General features: G+C 37.1%; 1 protein-coding gene across 7 annotated transcripts in view; it reads right to left on the bottom strand.

The window, feature by feature from the left end:
• LOC105214733 (uncharacterized) overlaps nt 1-22059 on the bottom strand; it is a 130513-nt gene that overhangs the window by 22410 nt on the left and 86044 nt on the right. The window lies entirely within an intron of this gene.

The raw sequence follows: 22059 nt of genomic DNA, 5'->3' as shown, positions 1-22059 counted from the left end.
TGTATTAGAAGAGGCTACTAAGCGTAGTTCAGACATACATACATGTGGGGGGTAAAAAATTGTATATTTATATAGATAGTTATAAACTTATATACTTACCAAAAATATATATTCATACAATTACAAACTAACATAACATAACTTAGCTTACATACTTACATAATTATATACTTACATATTTACATACTTACATACTTACATAACTTAAATACTTACATACTTAGATACTTATATACTTACATATTTACATACTTAAATACTCACATGTTTACATACTTACATAACTTACATACATACATACTTACTTACTTACTTACATACTTACTTACTTACTTACTTACATACTTACTTACTCACATACTTACATAACTTATATACTTACTTACTTACATACTTACATACTTATAATACATACATACATACTTACATATTTACATACATACCTATTTTTTTTCCCAACACACAAACTTATTCAAAATCTTACACACTCATGCAATTCATAAACTTCTCAAACTTAGTTACTTAAATAATTACATATTTACATACTTACACCACAGTTACACCACACTACATCACTACAACGCACCATCTACAAAACTACCACACACACACCATCATCTGCATCAGCACTTGCGCTTTGCAATGCAAATTCGGTTTTGGAAAGCTTTGTGCGCTTGCTTGGCAGCCACTGTTGTTCTCTCGGGTTTATAATTGTGCACTTAATTAAAACAAATAGTTCATTTGTCTAACTAAATTGGCATTAGGAATCGTCTTTCAAAATATATATTGCTAAATTAAAATCAACAAAGGTGCGCTCTCAAAAGTATGCTACAATTATAATGCCGCATTTTATCAGCTGCTTTTAGGCGCGTGATTAATTAATTTTTGAAATATTTGTGGGGAAGGGAGTTACGCTAAAGTTTGGATGGTGAGACTATAATGTAATGGCAATATTTACAGTTATGAGATAAACAAAAAATTAATTAGAATGATTTTCCCGAAAAACAGGGTTGCATTTGGCACTAATTTGTTCGTAGATGAACACGGGGGAGAGTAAAACAACAAATGTACGTTTACAATCAAATTTCTCACAAAAATAAAAATTAAAAATCTACAAATTCCAAAAATCAAAAATTACAAAATTTCCTATCTTTAAGCTCTGAAGATCGTTTAAAGTAAGCCGATGCTGATAAATATAAAGTTTATAGGAATGAGCGGTATAGATCGCCAATACCAATGAATGGCGCATCATTTAGAACTAAAATACTTTCTGCTTTGTAAAGCTTCTTAATGTCCTTGTTAATTTATATTCGGAATGTTCCTGCCATTACTCTCCTGCGTATGTCGTTACAGTTATAAGATTTAATATAGCCCCAAATCATGCGTCTGCGACGAGATGTAGTATGTAATTAGCGTTGAACCGCTTAGCCGGTTAAAGCCGAATCGATGAGAGCGCGCCACTCCTCTCTTTCCTTCGCTGTTCGGCGCCAGTTGAAGATTCCAAGTGTTACCAAGTCGCTCTCCACCTGGTCCCTTCAACGGAGTGGAGGCCTTCCCCTTCCTCGGCTTCCTCCGGCGAGTACTGCATCTAACACTTTCAGAGCTGGAGTGTTTTCGTCCATTCGGACAACATGACCTAGCCAACGTAGCCGCTGTCTTTTTATTCGCTGAACTATGTCAATGTCGTCGTATAACTCGTACAGCTCATCGTTCCATCGTCTGCGGTATTTGCCGTTGCCAATGTTCCGAGGATCATAAATCTTGCGCAAAATTTTCCTCTCGAAAATTCCTAGTGTCGTCTCATCTGATGTTGACATCGTCCAAGCTTCTGCACCATAAAGCAGGATGGGAATGATAAGCGACTTGTAGAGTCTGACTTGTTGAGTTTACGATGAGATACCTTGGGTAATATGAACGAACCTTGTATGTGATCCACTAACCAAAAACTGTGGTCTTAGAATAACTGGATTCACTTATTCGGATTAACGGATCACTGAATTCGGCACAATCAGTTCAATAAGTAGTGTGGTCGCTAGTTACTTCAATGAAAAACGATCGAAGTGTGTTCAAAAAATAAAGGGAATTTTTTAAGTTCCAATTATTCAAAAGTCCCATTGACAAGATCCAAAGGCTATCCTTAAAATCGAGTTTCAGAAGTCTTTCGTTGATTGATAGAAGTGCTGGCATAAATGCATAATATCGAATGGGGTCTATTCTAAAGACGACAATATTAATATAGACGAATGAATAAATATTATTTCAAAAACGAAAATTCCCGTTATTTTTTGAACACACCACGTATGTCATATTTTCCATGAATTATATGACTCTCATAAAGAACTCTTCGCTGTAACACTGAGGTACATTACAGAGTTGGGAAAAGCTTATTGAAGATCCAGGACTGGTGCTGATCTACAACAGTTTTCCAAGCAATATAACAATATATAAGAATCTGAAATCAATATGCTTTGTATGGTTTTATCAATAGATTTCAAGTCAAACAGGCGAATAAATGGCGCTCTTCGAACATTTACAACATAAATATTTCTGTCAAAAAATATGATTTATTCGAAAAACCCAACCTAATTGTTTATTGGGTAAGTCAGCTTCTCTTCTAGGCAATAAATTTTATAACTGTCTGTATGCGTGAGTGCGCATATCAAAAAATCCATCTTCATTCATTTCATAAAAGACCATAAAAGCTGATAAAATTGCTTGCGACATTTTTTGAAGAAAAGCGCACGCACACACACACACACTGATCAACAATAACAACAGCAACAGCAGCAACCAAAGTAGACTCAAATGTCATTCATGTTTGCGCATAAATATTACAGCACTAGGAAATGCAAACATTTCCGTTTCACGTTAAAGAAAAGTGATTTCACACAAACTACTTACAAGTTTCAACACAAATGAACAACCACAAACACAAATACTTACATATACATACATATATATACAGATATGTAGCAAAAAATATAGATACATTTAGTTCCATTCAACTGCCTCTGTGCTGAAGTGTACTTGGCAAGGTGCATATGTAAATATTGACGCACATGTTGTTACAATCACACGCACACATTTGTATATATTCTATGTGTATATATATATAGTATATATGGCTATCGGTTGCATGTTTGTGTGTGCACCTATTTGAATGATACTCAAATAAAGTGAAATACCTGTCCATCTCAATGTCCATCAGCACGTTTGTTCGCCGCTCAATTTCAAGCGTCAGTCAGTCGTTCATACCTTTAAAGCGAGGGAGGTTGGATAAGTGCAGGATTTCAGGTAACAAATAAAAGAGCGAGTGTAAGAATGGAGAAAGAGATAGAGAGAGGAAGAGACAGAGACACAGAGACACAGAGAGAAGAGATAGGAAGCCAATTTTAAGAGGTGACAAAGTGGGGAACAAAATCAACATCAAACCAGAAAAGTACCAGTAAAGTTGTATGGATCAAGTATATAATGGCTCCGTTATATAACAACAGAAGAGCAGCTGAAGCTTTGACAGAAAGTGTTCCGAACGCTCTCTCACAATGATATCACAAAATCCCCAGATGTGAGTCTGAGAAAGTTTGGAAGAATCGTATGTATCAAATGATGTGATTCAATGAGGTTAGGTTAGTGGCTGTCTGTCGACGCGTCTAGGCCTTTATGAGGTATATCATGAAACGACCGGTACTGGAATATCCTCACAGTCCTCTCTGCCCTTTTTGAACCACACTGTGGTCTCGATAAAGTTAAGTAAATCACAAACTTTTGTATGTGTTCCAATAAAGACTAATGGATTGTCAGATGGTTGAGAAGTCAAAATCGACATATTACCGATCGTTCTTGTTACGACTGCCAGCAATGGATTCAGTTTTAATCGATAAAATCTACAAAATCATACCCCAAGATCTAATAATTACAGTGTTTATAGTTAAAATCCACATAATCATATCCGAAGATCGATTAACTACAGTATTAATCGATAAAACCTGAAATTGATATATGAGGATCGATTACTTAAAGTACTAATCGATAAAAACTACAATGTTATATTCGAAGATCCATTAATTACAGTATTCATAGATAAAGTCCGCAAAATGATATCTGAAGATCGATCAAATAGTATTAGTCGATAAGAGTCAATTAAGAGCCAAGAAAATTATATCCGAAGATCGATCCGAAGTTCGATGAATTACATTCTCTAAGTAAGTTTCATAGCTTGGGATTTCAACGGTGGTATAAAATATTAGTTTATTTGAATTGTTGAACATTAAAAATGGACTCTGCTGGATGAAAGGAAAGTTTAGTTGGGACGAAACTTTTGATGGATAAGATATTTGTGAACTGAGGAGTTTTTAAATACGTTCAGCTACCAACAGAAGCTTCATTAATCAAAATTTATATTTATTATAGTTTGAACTTATGAATGACTTTTTGGAGATCTGACATTATTTTGAATTGGTATTTATAAGAAGAAATTCTACTGGGAAGAGAGTTCACACCATAAGAACCATTTTGTAAATTGGCATGATTAAAAGAGGGTACAAAGTGGATCTGAAGATCACAGTGGGCGCAGTCGATAAGAAATAAGTGTTCGATATAATTTTTTGTATCTATGGATGGAACGTCTTTTGACAAAGTTTTAGATGAATTAGAATGCAATAATATTTATTAACTCATTCTGTCATATATTGTGTTAGGATTATGGAGCATATTTCATCTTTCTATGGAAAATGGGTTAAAAACTTTTGCAAACCAGTTATCGTCACTAATGTCGAGCTCTTGTTAATGTTCCTACTTTAAAACTACTACATTGATCTTGATCACAGCTCTATTGTAATTTTACTAATGTATGAGTTCAATAATTGTTCAAAACGAGACATCTTCGTATAATTACTGGATATAATATTTGTTTGTATCAAACAGTTGTGGAATGAAGCTTTGATCTATCTTTTAAATTTAGTTTCGATTTTGGAAATTAGATTTTGTGGTACAATGATACTCTGAAAGGTCATCTTTATATCATTATATATATAAATTTTCTGTACGTGTGTTAGCCATTGAACTCCTCCTAAACGGCTGGACCGATTTTGATGAAATTTTTTGTGTGTATTCCAGGGCGTTTGGGGATGGTTCTTACGGAGGGAAAAATTAAAAAAATTGTCTGAAAAAGTCTAAAATCCACACTTTTCTAATCTCCTACAAAAAAAAAATATGTATTCTATAGATATAAAAAAGGCAAAAAGTCGAAAACGGATACACCGATCTGGCTAATTTTAGTCTTGACATATTCGACAATGGCCAAGAAAGGTTTAGAAAGTAAGTAAATAAGAAAAAAAAGCGAGGAAGATAATAATAACAGAATTTTATTTGAGTTGACAACAAAAATATTAGAAAAAGAAAACAGAAAATAATAATATTTTAAAGGTGGTCATTGTTGCTTTGTTAAAATATTTTTGTCATTGTTCAATTGCATAAGGTTGTGGCGATAGCCCAAAATAATTTGTAACAAGCAAGGAAAGGCTTAAACCGATTTCACTCATTTCCACCATCAAAGTATAATGGAAATAGGGGCAACTTGGCACCTGTTAGTAGGCACAACAACTGTACATTCGGCCTTGAAATTACTCCAAAATTGCAAATCAACGAAACACCATTTCGCAAAGTCGCCAAAAACGGCGCTATAGCGAAGATTCTCAGATATTCAAGTTGAAGAATAACGGCACATAAAGAATCGCTTATTAAGAACTAACATACAAGTGTTTTTCCAACAAGATCCGACTGTGATTGGGAATGCTAAGGTCACAGTTGACATCTCGATGGAATAATAACATTTCCAACAGATTTCTGTCATTTCGCAAACTCGAAAGAGGAGCTTATCCATCGTGTTTTCTCGACATCAAACAGCAAAATAACACCCATAATTGGCTGAGTCGATTGCGACAATTTAGAATTTCGTTTCAGGAGAGCTGACAAAGCTATAAATCAGGATGACGTAGTCAAAGGATTTGTATAATCATTGGAATTACCTGGACTATCATCAGTATTTTACATAAATAAGTACCATCAGTTCTCATCATGCTGTATAACATAAATTAACCACGACTTTGTAATGGAACAACATTGGCTGCGCAGAAACTAGTCAATACCGCCATCGAAGCCTAGATTGAGTCAACTTTGTATTTACTCATTTGTTAAATTCTTCAATATAAGATTAAAAAAATACAAAGTTTAACAATCTATGCTGATTTGCATCAATCATTTTCAAATTTTATATTAAAGTATCATTTTAAACGAACTGGTGGCGACTTTTTTTGTCGAACATAACATACTATTCTTTTGGTTCGAACTCACACATATTTTTAATAAGAAAATTCGCTGACTGAACAAACTGCCCTCGTATAAGTAAATATGTTTAAATATACATATATCATCTGAAGGAATGTATATATGCTTTTTTAATGCCCGCATGCTGCTTTGTCTCCATCAACTATGCTGAAATGCTAGCTTTTAGTAAAGTTAGCAAAAAAAGTTTAAAATGCAATTTTCCGCACACAAACCTCTTCACATGCATACACAAACTCATAGATACATATGTACATATTTAAAGAAATGTTTGCATTTCGTTGGGGCGCTGATTTTAGATGTATGTGTATGCAAGAAAAAAAGTATCCCTAAAGGACACTATAACGGAAATCAGCACACAAACGTTTGCCATAAATGCATTTTACTGCCATTAAACACACACACATACCTACATATTTAAGCATATACATATACATATACATATATATAAAGGAGAATATAGCATTTGAGTTTGGCATTCAGTCGGGTTATAAATAATGGTTGAAATGCTTACGAGATTTGATGGTACTACAGTGTGAAATAATGTTTGGCATGTGGCAAATGATTTTCCAGTTGATGTCAACCGCAAAAGCCAATGAATATTTGCAATGAGCAGCGTTTTTATGTGTACTTAAATGTACATATGTGTATGTGTGTGTATGTTTGAAGATTCGCAAATATAGTTAAATGACAGATATTTATTTACATATGGTAATATATATGTTTGTATATGAATATGCATATCTACAGACATTCTCAATTACAAAATGGACACACACACATATATATATATTATATATATGTATGAGAATAAATTTTAACTACAGCTTAAATCTAAATTAACACTAATTGCTTTTCTGTGCCGCCACTATTTATTTATCCAACTTGTTAATCTGCCAGGTAAATATTTTCGGTAATGTTGCATCGAATATTCTATGCCATTTGGTTTAGAATAATCTCAGCGTTTTTGCCAACTTTTGAGTAGACGATTTAGCTCAAGCTATATGGAAAAACTGATTTTGCATTGAGCTGCGGAGGTTTGTGCTATTTTAAAATTTTAGTCAAGGCGAGCAGCGCAGTTATGTGTGTTGAGTGCGCGACTACTACTTGGTGTATCGTGGGTTCGTATCCCATTAAGGCGTTTGGGGGTAGTCAGGATTTTTAAAAAATCATTTTTTCCATTTTCGTTAAGTGTAATATCTAAAAATTATTCTCTGAAAATTTGAAGTTGTTCCGATAATTACATTTCGAATTATTCGACAAATAACAAAGAGCGCTCGGGCACTCCAACACGCTAGTGTGCAGCTTTAAATGCGTTTTTCTCAAAACTATGCTTTTTGAACTGGTGACAACTGTAACTTGATAACCGCTCAGTAGATTTTAATGAAATTCATACAGCTTTTAGAATACATAATAAACACAGGCCTGATCGAAGCATTTTTTTTTTGAAGGACCTTTTTTTGAAACTGAGTCAACACAGACAGCTATAATATTGGAAATTATTAATTTTTTTTCAAATAGCTCGGCCGGCAATCCATCGGCCCCCGCCGCCTTGTTGTTCTTCTATTCTAATTTCTTTACGGTCGGGCAATGGAACATCTGTTTCATCGTCGTCGATTGGGGAATCGGGTTCGCCATCTCCTGGTGTTGTACTTTCACTGCCATTCAGCAGGTTGGAGAAGTGTTCCCTCCACAAACACAGTATACTCTGGTCATCAATAACTAGATCACCTCTGCGGGTCCTACAGGAGTGTGCTCCGGTCTTGAAACCTTCAGTTAGTCGCCGGATCTTTTCGTAAAATTTTCGAGCATTAGCCCTGTCGGCCAGCTTGTTAAGCTCTACATACTCACGCATTTCGACCTCTTTCTTTTTTTGTCTGCAAATGCGTCTCGCTTCCCTCTTCAGCTCTCGGTATCTTTCCCATCCCGCTCGTGTTGCGGTCGATCGCAACATTGCGAGGTAGGCAGTCTGTTTTCTCTCCACTGCGAGACGACAATCCTCATTATACCCGCTGTTTTTTTGACTTTTCCGAAAGCCAATGGTTTCGGTTGCAGCTGTACGTAAGGAGTTTGATATGCCATCCCACAGTTCCCTTATACCGAGATGCTGATGAGTGCTCTCAGAGAGCACTTGAATAACATAATTTAAAGAAAAAAAAAAAAATACTGAAAATTCTCATTTTTCCATGTCTCTGGCTCCTAACCCCTTAAAAATTATTTCAGACAATAAAAAGTTGAGATATATAAGAATGTGATTTCAAAACTATTATTTTGTGGTATATTTGAAGCAGGGACTTTAAATATACAAATTAATTTAAATTTCGATTCAGTTCAAAAGAAGTGATGAAGCATTTTAGATTTAATGAAATGAACAACAGACAAGGACAAGACAAAATATCTCCTGTCATCAAAAAAAAACTTGGAACTAACATTAACACAAAGATCAATATCAGCCTTGGAATCCAGCGCAGAATCACTCTATCCAACAGGTGCTGCTATAGAGTGAGTAGACAACTGAAAAGTAAAATGCTCTGTCAACGAACAAAGATTAAACTCTGCAAGACCCTCATCATTCCCGTACTGCTTTATGGTGCAGAAGCGTGGGCGATGTCAACATCCGATGAGATGACACTATGAGCTTCCGAGAGAGAGAGCCTTTGAACATTGGGATCGGCAAATACCGCAGACGATGGAACTAGCTGGTTGTCCAAATGAAAAAAAAAACTGAAAATGTTCGATGCCACGCTGGTGGAAGCAGAGGAAGGGGAAAACCTCGAATCCGTAGGAAAGATGAGGTGAGTAGGACCGGCTCGATATTCACTGATAAGGACCTGGGTCTTCAACCTTCGAATGTGTTCTTCCCCAAATCTTGGGCTACATACTACGACGGTCACGATTACCGACATTCCCATGGTTGTTGAGTCTATGTAATTGGATATGAGTAGGAAATGGAACCCGGAAAATCTGGTTCGTTTGTAGAGAAATGTGAAACGCTATACTATAGTAGTCGGAGTGTTTAGACGGGTATACAATCTTTGTATTTGAAGTCCGATCTATCAGGGAGCTTTTAGTAGTTGAGTTCAGCGCAGGTTACTTAAGTGTTATAAGAATTACTACAGACAAAGGTCTTCAGTCGAGGATCTTACTAACTTTAATAAAGAATCTACATGTTATGCGAAATGAACTCTAGTGAAATCTAAACTATGAGCTCTACAGTTATTTTTTTTTAATGAAAGTCAGATCCATGAGTCTACTATGCCAACACCTCCTCATCCCCATTGCTTTTAATAACTCCAAACAAGTTTAAGAACTAGAAAAAATACAGAGTAAAGAAATGCAAATAAGGAGGCCAGAGATTCATAAGGCAGCTAAGAGTAAAATTGAAAACGACCCCAGACTTTCGGCATACATAATTCAATTTAGGTTAAGTTGGTAGCTAATTTTAAATTACAAATGCCGTGAGAAGATGTTTAAGCATAGCGATTAAATGAAAACAAGAAAAGTAATCTATGCGCATACTAATGAAGTATTTTTCAAAAGACGCTAGCTATCTATCTAAAAACAACAACAACAACAACACATGTACGCTTCATTTACTCAGTCAGCCATTACACACACATATGTATATACGTTCGCAGAATTTATTTTATGAAGAAGAAGAAAAGCGTCATAGCATCAGTAGATACAAGTGAGTACTCAGCTACACGGCTGCTTTGTCTGCTGCTTTGGGTACATAAATATTTCTGTTTACACATACAAATGAGTATTTAGTAGCAACAAAGACGTCATGTAGCAATTTATTTGGTAAATTGAGGTCGGCAAAAGGTGGTAACCGTAGTAAAATGAGTAGAGGCAGAAGAAGTAGAAGTAGAAGCAGTAGAAAGGCAGTTAAAGGCAGGTGGTGAAAGGTGCACACGAATTGAGGATATTATCTAGCTGCAGCTAGGCTAAAGGTTTGAACGGAAATTGCTGTGGCTCATATTGCACGCAACGGTGTAGATAAACACATAAATAACGGGGTACAAATATGACATACATACAAATTTGAGTACTTAAAGCTACTGGTAAATGAGGTGAGTTGGAGAAGTCTGTAAATTTGTGAATTTCAAATGTGACACTGCATTTGACAAATAAGACAGCTGTTAGTGGACAGCTGTCAAATTTGAAATGATACCTAGCATATGGTGCGGTTTTGACAGTCGCGCAAAACAAAGATTGCATACATTTTAATAGGCGGGGGAAGGGTGCAGGTGTTAAACTACACAAGCTATATTTTTATTTAAGCACAGACAACACCTGTAAATCAAATGAAAGTTTTGATAAATATCGTAGTCTCTAACTACAATCAATTTCAAGGGTTAAGTATACTCGTATCACGTGTCGTAGTCCAAAACAAGTGATTCTAAAGGAGTTGCTTACAAGTGGGCTAGTCCAACGCAAGGGAGAAGTGAATTCGTTTTAGCGTGAGTACCTGCCTATGAAGGCCTAACCTCACGTGTATTCAAAAACACATCGGATGAATACAATGCGTTGATCAGCGCCCTGATTTGCTATGCACCTTCCAGTACCAATTGGCGTGTGGTATGGACACACTTATGCCACCTTGGTAGGGCCGAGGCCCATCTAAAACCTCTGCCGTGCTTTGGGTCCGGCACCCGGTTGTTTGCAACTCCACACCGAGAAACCAAAGGTCCTCTGCCTGCTTTTAGGTTTAGAAACCACAGCCACCACGAAACTCCCCGAAGGTCCGTAACCCAACGAGCAGGTGGAAGCCGAAGCCTCCTGCGCACCAGGTTAAAGTCTCTGGTAAGACCTTGTAGCCGAAGCTACTTCCAGTTGAGCCTTTCCATACTGCTCTGCACTGGTAGACAATTGTGGCTTGAACACAACCATTTAGCATCAGTCTGATTATCTATTTGTGCATGTTTGGATTTTAGCCGCCTCTTACGACAGGCATACATTACCTCGGGCATATTCTCGACCCAAACCCGCAAGGAAGAGTAATAAGCGAGACAGCGATGATCGAATTGCGTACTTGAAGTCTGTGGATCATCCAAAAAAAGCTCTAACAAAAAACTGTCACCACCGTAAAATAGTTTTGGTAATCTAGAATCTAGTTGTAGTCAGATCAACGAGGAAAGAATCAAAGTACCTAGGTTCCACAAAAGGGGATCTCATATCAGAAACTGCCACTTACATATCAAAAATGTTGCCTCAACCGAAAATGTTATTTGCTATAACAACAAAAATAACCGAAATATGCCTCAGTCACTCAATAGAGGTCCTCACAGCAGAAACCGGCGTTAAACATTTACGAAATGATATCGAACAATCGAGGATTGACGATGCTTGACCTAGTGAACTTCATAGAGATCAGACTGATCAGATTTGTCATGATGAGAATATTTGAACAAAAAATAGATGTTCAAAATTGTCATGATGAGTGTATTTGACCAAAAAAAAAAAATATGTCCAAAATTGTCAGATCGTCCATTAAAAACCTTTTGAGATAATTGGGTTGCCTAAGTACAAGCGCAATCTAGAAATCGCACGAGGGCGAGGACGAGGCAAAATACACTCACTAGCAAACATCAGAGGTCGAGGAGTTATCAATGTACGGTATTACTTGTGAACCTCATAGAAAGCACAACTAATAAGACCCCTCTAGTTTTATGTGAGTATTTGACAAAAAAAAAAAAAACATATCCACGAGATGAGACTCCTTCTTCTTCTTGACTGGTGTAGACACCGCTTACGTGGTTATAGCCGAGTCCACAACAGCGCGCTACGTATCCCTCCTTCTGGCAGTTTGGCGCCAATTGGTTATACCAAGCGAAGCCAGGTCCCTCTCCACCTGGTCCTTCCATCGGAGTGGAGGTTTCCCTCTTCCTCGGCTCGCACCAGCGGGTACTGCATCGAATACTTTCAGAGCTGGAGCACTTTCATCCATTCGAACAACATGACTGTTGTCTTTTTATTCGCAATGTCGTCGAATAACACATACAGCTCATTGTTCCATCGCCTGCGGTATTCGCCGTTGCCAATGTTTAAGGGACCATAAATCTTCCGCGACTCCAAATCATCCATAAGATTTTTTTTTTGTATGATTGGGAATCGGACGAGGATTTCCGCAAAATACACTCACTAGAAAAAATCAGAGGTTGAGAAGTTAAGAATATACGGAATTACTTAGTTGAAGAACAGGGTTCCATTAAGCTAAAGATCGGATCCTTGGTTAACAAAGGTAATGACGTGCAAATTTATCATTTAAAAAGGGGAATTTGACTAGTAACTCAAAATATACTGATCCGCCCATCCTTCCAACAACAACTCAAACAGATTCAAACTTGAGGATCTTTGAATTGTACTAAATTATAAGAAGTATCGTTTGGTAGTCTTTATCGAATTAAGCAAAAACATTATGGATCTTGAGAATCCTTTTTTGGTAAGCCATTCATTATATAAGAAATGAGAAAAAGAAAAAAATTGTCAGACTATTGGATCACGCTTTTCAACCGATAAAAACAACATTGCCGCCAAAACTCCATTGTTTAAACTAACTGTCCTCGTACATCTAAGTCCCCATGTCTGTAGATATGTTTGTAGGTACAAATGATGCTTTTAAATAAAGGCTTGTAGTCCGCGTCAGCAACTCGCATGTGAGCGCGACATAAAGTTAAGGAAGCTTCAAATGCAGTACATGTATGTGTGTCTGTATGCCTGGATTCGCGGCTGTAGCCATGTGTTTGGGCAGCCATAAAAAGTGCCTTGGCAGCTTCACTAACGATGTTGTCAGGCACAATTAAGTGGGTTTTGTTGCCACCGTCGCTGACTTGCTGGTTAAGATTGCTGCTATTGCTTTATTATTGTTGTTATTATTGTTGTTGTTGATATACACGATATGGCTTCTTTTAAACGTACAAATTTATCCATATATGTGCGAGTACAAGCATATATGCTTAGATGAAAATCTACAACATTAAAGGAAAACATAAAAACCACTACAACTTGTGTACAAGTCAACGAGCAATCGAGTAAATGAAGGGTTAATGTCTCACAGCATTATATACTGCCACGCAATTTCCTACTGGGTACACACACACATACATACTTGCATACCATAGAAGGTAATATGTGTTTACAGTTCCTTGCATGCCTGTTGTCATCTTTGTAGTTGTGAGAAAAAAAGCTAACGGATATCTGTTGGAAGCAAGTGAAATGGAGTATCGTGTGTCGCTGTTATAAAGGCAATTGCCACAAAGCATCCCAATAGCCTGTGCCTTACGTGACAACAACACATAAATAACGGCGCATAAGACTGCAAGTACTTAACGGCGTATCATGGCCTTTAAGTGCTTGACGCAAAGGGTTGGAATAATGGCATTACAGTGGTTTATTCCACATTAGTTAGGGTGTACATTTTATTTAGTTATGGAGAAATTAGATAGTTATGAGAAAACTATCGAATATGATACGGAACGATTTTTTGATTGACTGATTTTTGATTACAGGTAAGGCTCTAAAACTCCTTATCGGGCACTGGCATACTGTTCGAAGAACATCATCATCTACTCCGCAATACGGTGCGAGTCTTCGCTAAAGCTCCTTATTTGACAATGGAATATTGTTCGGAGATCATCAACATCAACAGCTCCACATTCCAGTGCCGTGTCTTCGCTTGCTTCAATTTACTTCTCAAATAGTTCCTGCTTGAGTTAGCCAGCATCTTATTGTAGTACTAGCGCTTTAGCCTCCTGGACTACACCATCAATCGATTTAAGTGTCTTCTGCTATTCTGCCTAGTAGAATTTGCTTAGGAGGATAGTTTTCGTCGACGCGAACAATATGGTCAGCATCTTGAGATATATGAACTCTCTATTGCGTCATCTATCAGCTCTTCGCCGGGTCCATTCAAATTACGTGGACCCGACTGTCGTGGAAACGAAACATTAGGTTTAAGAGCTATAGGGAGTGTATGAAATGAAGAAAGACGGGCAAATTATGGAAATGTATATTCCAAGCTATCTTTAACTTCATCCCTAAACCGGTTGATGCCGACACTGTTATTTCCCTTAGTTCACCTATTGGATGTTGGAGCATTGGTCAAGGCTCAGGAACTAAGGAAAGACTTATGGAAATCATGCTCGCTTTTCGAAAATCGTAGCGATTTCAGACTATCCTTAACCATTCGTTTTCATTTGAAGAGTTTGGACGATTGATATTGTCGCCTTCTGTATTCAATATCTATCATTAACTGGATCTTTAAACCTGTTATGCTCCCTCTTTCTATTAGTGCTATTAGTTCACCTATTGGTGCTGGAACTTGGATCAAGCCTGAGGAACTAATTAATTGCTCTTGGAAATCATCCTCGCTTCCCGAAAATGGTGGTTTGGAAGAAGTGCCACATTGTAGCGCTTTGATACTGTTTCTAACGGGTCGTTTTCATTTGAAGAGTTTGGACGATTGATATTGTCGCCTTCTGTATTCAATACCCATCATTAACTGGACCTTTAAACCTGTTTATGCTCACTCTTTCACTGCTATTAGTTCACCTATTTGTGCTGGAACTTCGATTAGGTCTGCCGAACTAAGAAATCGCTCTTGGAAATCATCCTCGCTTTCCGAAAGTGGTGGTTTGGAAGAAGCACCACATTGTAGCGCTTTGATACTGTTTCTAACGGGTCGTTTTCATTTGAAGAGTTGGGCAAATTGACGTTGTCTCGTTCTCGTTCTCGAAAATCCGAATGTAGTGAGTTTTCTCTTCACTAAGCCATAGACGGTGGCGAATCGAACTAGCTTTTCGGCCGAGCACTTTATAGTAGCGCATTAAGCCTATTCCTAAAGGGTTATCTTCATTCGAAGAATTTGCACGATTTTCTGAGATTGTCTAGTTCTCGAAAATGTGAGGATAGTGAGCTTTCTATTTACTTACTCTTGGAGAGTAGCGAATCGAACAAGCAGTTAGTAATAATCAAGCAGGGAACGCCTGAATAAATTATAGCTATAGAAATAATTCTCCAATTTTTATGGAGACCCAAGTCACTTATTCTAATTTACTAAACCCACTTTTTTTATCAATAAACCTTTAACGTTAGACACAGTAAATTAATAAGTCTGCTACAAAGAGGCCACCAGACAAATAAGCAGGCAACTGCGGAGTGAGAGGTTGCGTCGGTTCGTAGGCTATATGATTTTTTCACTCGCATGTCTACAACAAACACATGTGATTGTATAAGTGCATATACATATCTGTATAGAAGCACTTATGGCGTTAGCGCTAGACGCACAAACACTTCTAAGCTGTTGCTACTATAGAACGTGTGTTGTTGTTTATGTTGTTGCTGCTGTTTGTCACCCATGTTGTTGATGTTTACGTTTGAATAATTTATGACAATGCTTGAAAGTGAGACAGAAGTGGACGGATAAATATATGTATGTAATTGTGGGCATGAGGAACCACTTTAAACAGACTTTGACATATGTACATATATATATATATATATATATTTGCTTACAAAAATATATATATACATAGAAATATATATTGATATTTACCTACACATATATACCACAAATGTCACTTGCTTCCATGCACACACGCCTCATTGCAATTAGAAATGCATAGAAGCATACATCTAGGCGCTGCTGACTTCAGACAGCACAGCGCGCACTGGCAGCCTTTCAAAAGCCTTCACTTTGTTTATTCTCAGTGCATCTCATTGAATAAAATGAAAGGCAATGGAAATGAGTACAAATGCTAACCACTAATATTGCATAAATATTGCAAAGATGATGAGCTGGGGACAGTGCCAAATTGAACACACAACACACGCACACACACACGCATAGAGACAGAGAAATCTACATAGACCAATATGTGTTCACACTTAATGCAATGCAAAAGCGAGCAGCAAATACACTACAAGTAAAACGTGAAACTTGTGGAAAAATAAAAATAATAGCAACAACAACAATAACAACAGCAATAAAGATAACAAGTAAGGAAGGGCTAGGTTCGGTTGTCACCGCACATTTTATACTCTCGCAATTTATTGAAGAAATTTAACCAATACATATATGCGGAATAAAGCTCACCGTATTTTTGAAAAACCTATAATTAGGTATATGGGAGCTAGGAGAAGATACTTTTGAAAAACCTAAAATGAGGTATATGGTAATGTTATGACCCGATTTTAATAATTTTTGGAACAGAGACACACAATTAGAAGAAAACAATTTCCTCTGAATTAAATTGAGATATCTGAGAGATTTACCCATATTTTCGGTTAAAATTTATCCTTAGGCGCTGAGTTCAACATGTTCGATATCTGGGGCCTTGAAAAGTTATGTTCCGTTTTCGACAATTTTTTCACAAGTGAAGCCAGAGATGATATGCACTATTTGTGTAAAGTTTTATTCCGTTATCCTCATTGGTTCCTTATGTTTACATTATAAAGTGAAGGAATAAGATGGATTTCAAAATTGAGTTATAAGGAAAGTAGTAGTGGTTGTGAACCGATTTCGCCCATTTTTTGTCCGTGTTATTAGGGTGTCAAGAAAATATTATATACCGAATTTCATTCGAATCGGTCGAGTAGTTCCTGACATATGGTTTTTGACCCATAAGTGGGAGATGCCATGCCCATTTTCCATTTTGTAAAAAAATCTGAGTACAGCACCCTTCTGCTATTTCTTCTGCAAAATTTAGTGTTTCTGACGTTTTTCGTTAGTGAGTTAACTCACTTTTAGTAATTTTCAACCTAACCTTTGCATGGGAGGTGGGCGTGGTTATTATCCGATTTCAACTATTTCCATGGTGTGTGGTGGGTGTGGTAAGAGAAACGACTGCAGAAAGTTTGGTTTATATAGCTTTATTAGTTTGCGAGTTAAATACAAATAACCGATTTGTGGGCGGGGCCACGCCCACTTCCCCAAAAAAATTACATCCAAATATGCCCCCTCCTAGTGCGATCCTTTGTTATTTATGGCTTAGTTATGGCTTAGTTATGACTCTTTATGTGTTTTTGGTTTTCGCCATTTTGTGGGCGTGGCAATGGTCCGATTCCGCCCATTTTCGAACTTAACCTTCTTATGGTGCCAAGGAATATTTGTGCCAAGTTTCGTCAAGATATCTTAATTTTTACTCAAGTTACAGCTTGTACAGACGGACAGACGGACAGACGGACAGACGGACGGACGGACGGACGGACGGACGAACAGACATCTGGATTTCAAATCTACTCGTCACCCTGATTACTTTGGTATATATGACTCTATATCTAACTCGTTTAGTTTTGGGTGTTACAAACAACCGTTATGTGGACAAAACTATAATACTCTCGTAGCAACTTTGTTGCGAGAGTATAAAAACAACAACAACAATAACAACAGCAATAAAGATAAAAAGCCATAATGAAAAGCTAGATAAGAAGCTACAAAATAAGGACTTCTCTCGACTGCAGGCAGACAGTCATACGAATTGAATTGCTTCACTGGCTGACTGACTGGCTCACTGGCTGAATGCCTAACAACCGGCTTGGCTGGCTGGCTGGCTGGCTGGCTGGCTGACATGGCAGCGGCTAGTCGTCGATTGGTTTGGTTGGTTGGTCTCTTGGCCGTTCAAATTATTGCATGTTTCACTTTGCTTGGCGGCTCCTGCGACCACTGCATGCCCGCTCGACATGTTAGCACTTTGAATGGTTAAGTGAAAAGAGAGTAAAATGAAACGAAAATTAAATGCAAGCACACACACACACACACATGCAGACAAATAAATAAATAAACACACACATAGATACAAACATTTAAATAAAAGCACACCATAAATGCTCGCACACAAACCAACCAATTGAATGGCCAAAGCTAAATAGCACGACGGCGCTGGCGCTGGCACGTAGCATAGCATCACACAGCAGAACAGCACGCACTGTTGTCGGTCGGCTTCGTGTTGTGGCAATCACAAGACAAAAATATGACTCGAAACTAAAAAGAGAATATAAATTGCTGCTTAAATATGGAATTGAACGATAAAAATTCCGAGTTGTTATGTTGCTGTTGATGCTGTGTGTTGCTTCGGCCCCCACGGCCGCAACACTCTGACCGTTACGCCAGCAACTGCTGTTTCAGCTAAATAAATACAAATGCGTGTACAGCGAGGAATGGTTTTTTTTTTTAATGAAAGCTCACTTTATATTGGCTCGCTAACGAGCGTGTGGAGGCGTATAGTCGCCTGCCAATGGCGAGGAGTTAATGTGTAATAACCTTGTTGGGATTGCGTTGCCGAAGGGATTTTCAAGACTATTTGGGTTTATGTGGCTTTTGGTATATATTTTTTCGTTTTCATTTCGCATGATTTTATGTAGAAAGTATACTGGAGGTACGGCTATAGTAAAGAACTGATAGAACCCTTCATAGATGGAAGGGCGGACTCTGATTGACTTCGGCTGTACCGAAGCTAATATACCCCTCACAGGTGCATTTCTTTTAGTAACTATGTGTTTAAGCCAATCTATTACTAATCCATGTCAAATTTCTACCTATATTTCTATCTGAAGCTACCACGTGAAATGCGAAAAATTTTCCATACAAGCCCTTGATTCCGATCGTTCAGTTTGTATGGCAGCTATATGCTATTGTGAACCGATCTGAAAAATTTTTTCGGAGATTAAATTATTTCTATGAGCAATAATTCACACCATTGATGGTATGTAGTAAAATGCGGAAGTTGTCCATACAAGCCATTGATTCCGATCGTTCAGTTTGTATGACAGCTATATGATATAGTGGTCTGATATCGGCAGTTCCGTCAAATGAGCAGCTTCTTGAAGAGAAAATAACATCTTCAAAATTTCAAAACGATATCTTAAAAACTGAAGGACTATTTCGTATATATACAGACGGACAGACAGACGGACATGGCTAAATCGACTCAGCTCAACATACTGATCATTTACATATATACTTTATAGGGTCTCCGGCACTTCCTTCTGGGTGTTACAAACATCGTGACAAACTTAATATACCCTGTCTGTTCAGGGAATAAAAAGGTCTTTTCAATCTTACTTAGAATCCCGAGATAATATTAAGAAGAGAACTATTCCGTGTTTATTGATACACTGAGCTCATTGTTGGCGTAGCCATATTGTAGGGCATCTTGTAGAGAAGTATCGTCTGATGCCAGAACTCTGAACTCTGCGAAATAGCAGCAATACTACTCGCCGGTAGCTGTCGCTGCATGAAACTCTGGCGGTGGTTATTCAGAAAATAGCAATCAGCTGTTAAAACATAGACCTATAAACTTATGAAAAGCAAAAACACAAATGTAAAGCAGCTGATCGATTATAGAGTAGCCGGCAGTGCGAAGGGCAAAAAATGGTTTCTTAATTAAAATTTTTATTTATCAAGTAATTTTTCTTACATTTCAGAACAATCCTATCAAATCTAGATCGACTATTTTATCTTTTATGCAAAAAATCATAATAGACTCTTGAAATTTCATCTGTTTCGCTATATTTGATATATATTTGGCTAGGTTTTCTAAGATTGTGTCGGTCAAAATGCGCTTATGACAACACGACCTATTGCAAAACAGTTCCACATATCTTTATATTGGCTTAAATCTAAGTTTGATTTAGTAACTGTAGAATATTCCTCGTTTTCCGTTAGACCCAAGGACCCAAGTCAAACAGTGACGACAAACTACTATCGTATGAGATGTCCTGTAACTTTTTTCGGGTTAGCGGCAAAGTAAGCGCAATTCGATATTCGAAGACACATTATATATACATATATTATATATCTCAACTGTAGATCTAGATGTTACTTTTTGTTGTTGTGGGAACAGCAGAAAAAAATCCACATTTAATATTGATGAAACGCTGTCGAGTTGACAATTCATGGCCGGATTAATATCAGCGACCTTTCCAGTTACATAACCCGACTGTTATGGGAGCAGTCTCGACGGTACTCTTTTGAAATAGCTCATTTCAAGAAGTAAAAGGTCTTTCTGCATTGAAGAGAGAGATAGAATTGTATTAGTATAGCTTCAGGGTATCACCAGAAGCTTTGACCAGAAGTAGATAACTTTGAATCAGCGATTCGAATTGTATGAAAATTTGCTTTACTATTCAATTAGGACAATAGGGTCCTTGCGCATTGTAGATAGATAGATAAATAGATTGTATCTATATACAATGCTTCAGTACAAATATGAGTCATATTTTGAATAGTCCTATGGCTACCTCCGTAGCTATACTTAGACAACAGATCATACTTCGAGTGCACTGCTGTAGAGGGTACTATTTGTGAGCAGCTCACATAGTTAAAACCCTTGAAAATTCAATGGAAATTTCGGTCAATTTAGCTGTTCCAGAACTCGTAACTTGCAAGCTGATCTTATTCGGAAGACTATTTTACTATGTAGTATATCGAGTATATAGAAAGTCATGTAAGGATAAATAATTGAACATTGAATAATTGAAAAGCCAAGCTTATTTTAACATTGAAATTTTGGAAAATCAAATAAGAATAAGAGCATCATTAAGAAGGTCAAATAAGAATAAGAAGATGGTCGATATCAGGTTGAATTGATGGATCTTTTAAAACTAAGCTGAATTATAATGTTTTATATATTGAAGGTCGTTGAAATCGGTTTCTTTCTCAAAGCATTTTTAAAATATTTAAATCATCTGACGGCCTTAAAAAGCCTATGTTAACGACCGGACTAAGAGGTCCTAAGTTAACAGTAAAACTCTTCACCTAAACTAAAAGTCACTTCAAATATTTCCTGGAATGCGTTTTCACTTACATTTACGTTTTCCTACAGACCTTCATGCACGCAAATACTTGGCATACCAGATAACGGAATATTCGCAAAGAACATAAAAAATTTTACATTATTTTTTTATTTTTTTGTTTTCTAGTGTCTTCTTTTTCTTATCACAGTCATTTCGTAATGCGAATAAAAGCCACAAACGCTTTCTTAAATAAAACAAATTGGTACATTTACTAGCGAGAAGTTGAAAAGTGTCAAGAGCACTTTGAAGATAGCCGCTTTAAGAAGAATATATTGTGAGTAATATAAAATGAATTATATGTGTGTGTGTGTGTGTGCGCGTGCAGGCAGACATATCCGTTAGTGCCGTACGAGCGGTCAAAAAGTGTATTAAAAGTGCTGAAATCTAAATGTTTGTTCATTTCCAAAGTATTTCCACTTTGAGGATTGAGTAGAAAAAATGAGTTTTGGTAATTGGTGTTTACACGCACACGCACATACTAGTGCAGAAGAACGTGCGACTTAAGTGCGTGAAAAAGGTCGACATATTCCGGAATATTAACTTTTGACCGTTAGTGACATTTATAGTGACAAAAACTGCAATTTGGTTGAGATTTGATGAAAGTAGAGCAGACTGTGTGGTTAGGGCTGCAAGCTAAGATGGTGATTTAAGTTAGTGAGAGGATTTTGTCGGTCAGCTGGTTTGGAGGCGAGGTGAGGTTAGCGAGCGGTAAGTATTTGTTAACTTTTAGTTTCCACGCGTTTTCTGTTAGTTGCGTATTAAGCTGTTACAAACTTTTTGCAATCTTTTGAAGTACTTTTCAGACGGCGAGTGGAATTTTAAAATTGTATATACTTATGTACATAGGTACAGAGTAAACATTTCAGAGAGTACATTTCAGTGAGTCTAGCTCAACGAGCTTGAATTCACTTCTCAATGAAC

This window comes from Zeugodacus cucurbitae, chromosome 3 (genome assembly GCF_028554725.1).
Source record: "Zeugodacus cucurbitae isolate PBARC_wt_2022May chromosome 3, idZeuCucr1.2, whole genome shotgun sequence".
NCBI classification, from domain to species: Eukaryota; Metazoa; Arthropoda; class Insecta; order Diptera; family Tephritidae; genus Zeugodacus; species Zeugodacus cucurbitae.
The sequence above is the reverse complement of the archived record's forward strand: the minus strand, read 5'-3'. Positions and strand labels throughout refer to the sequence as shown.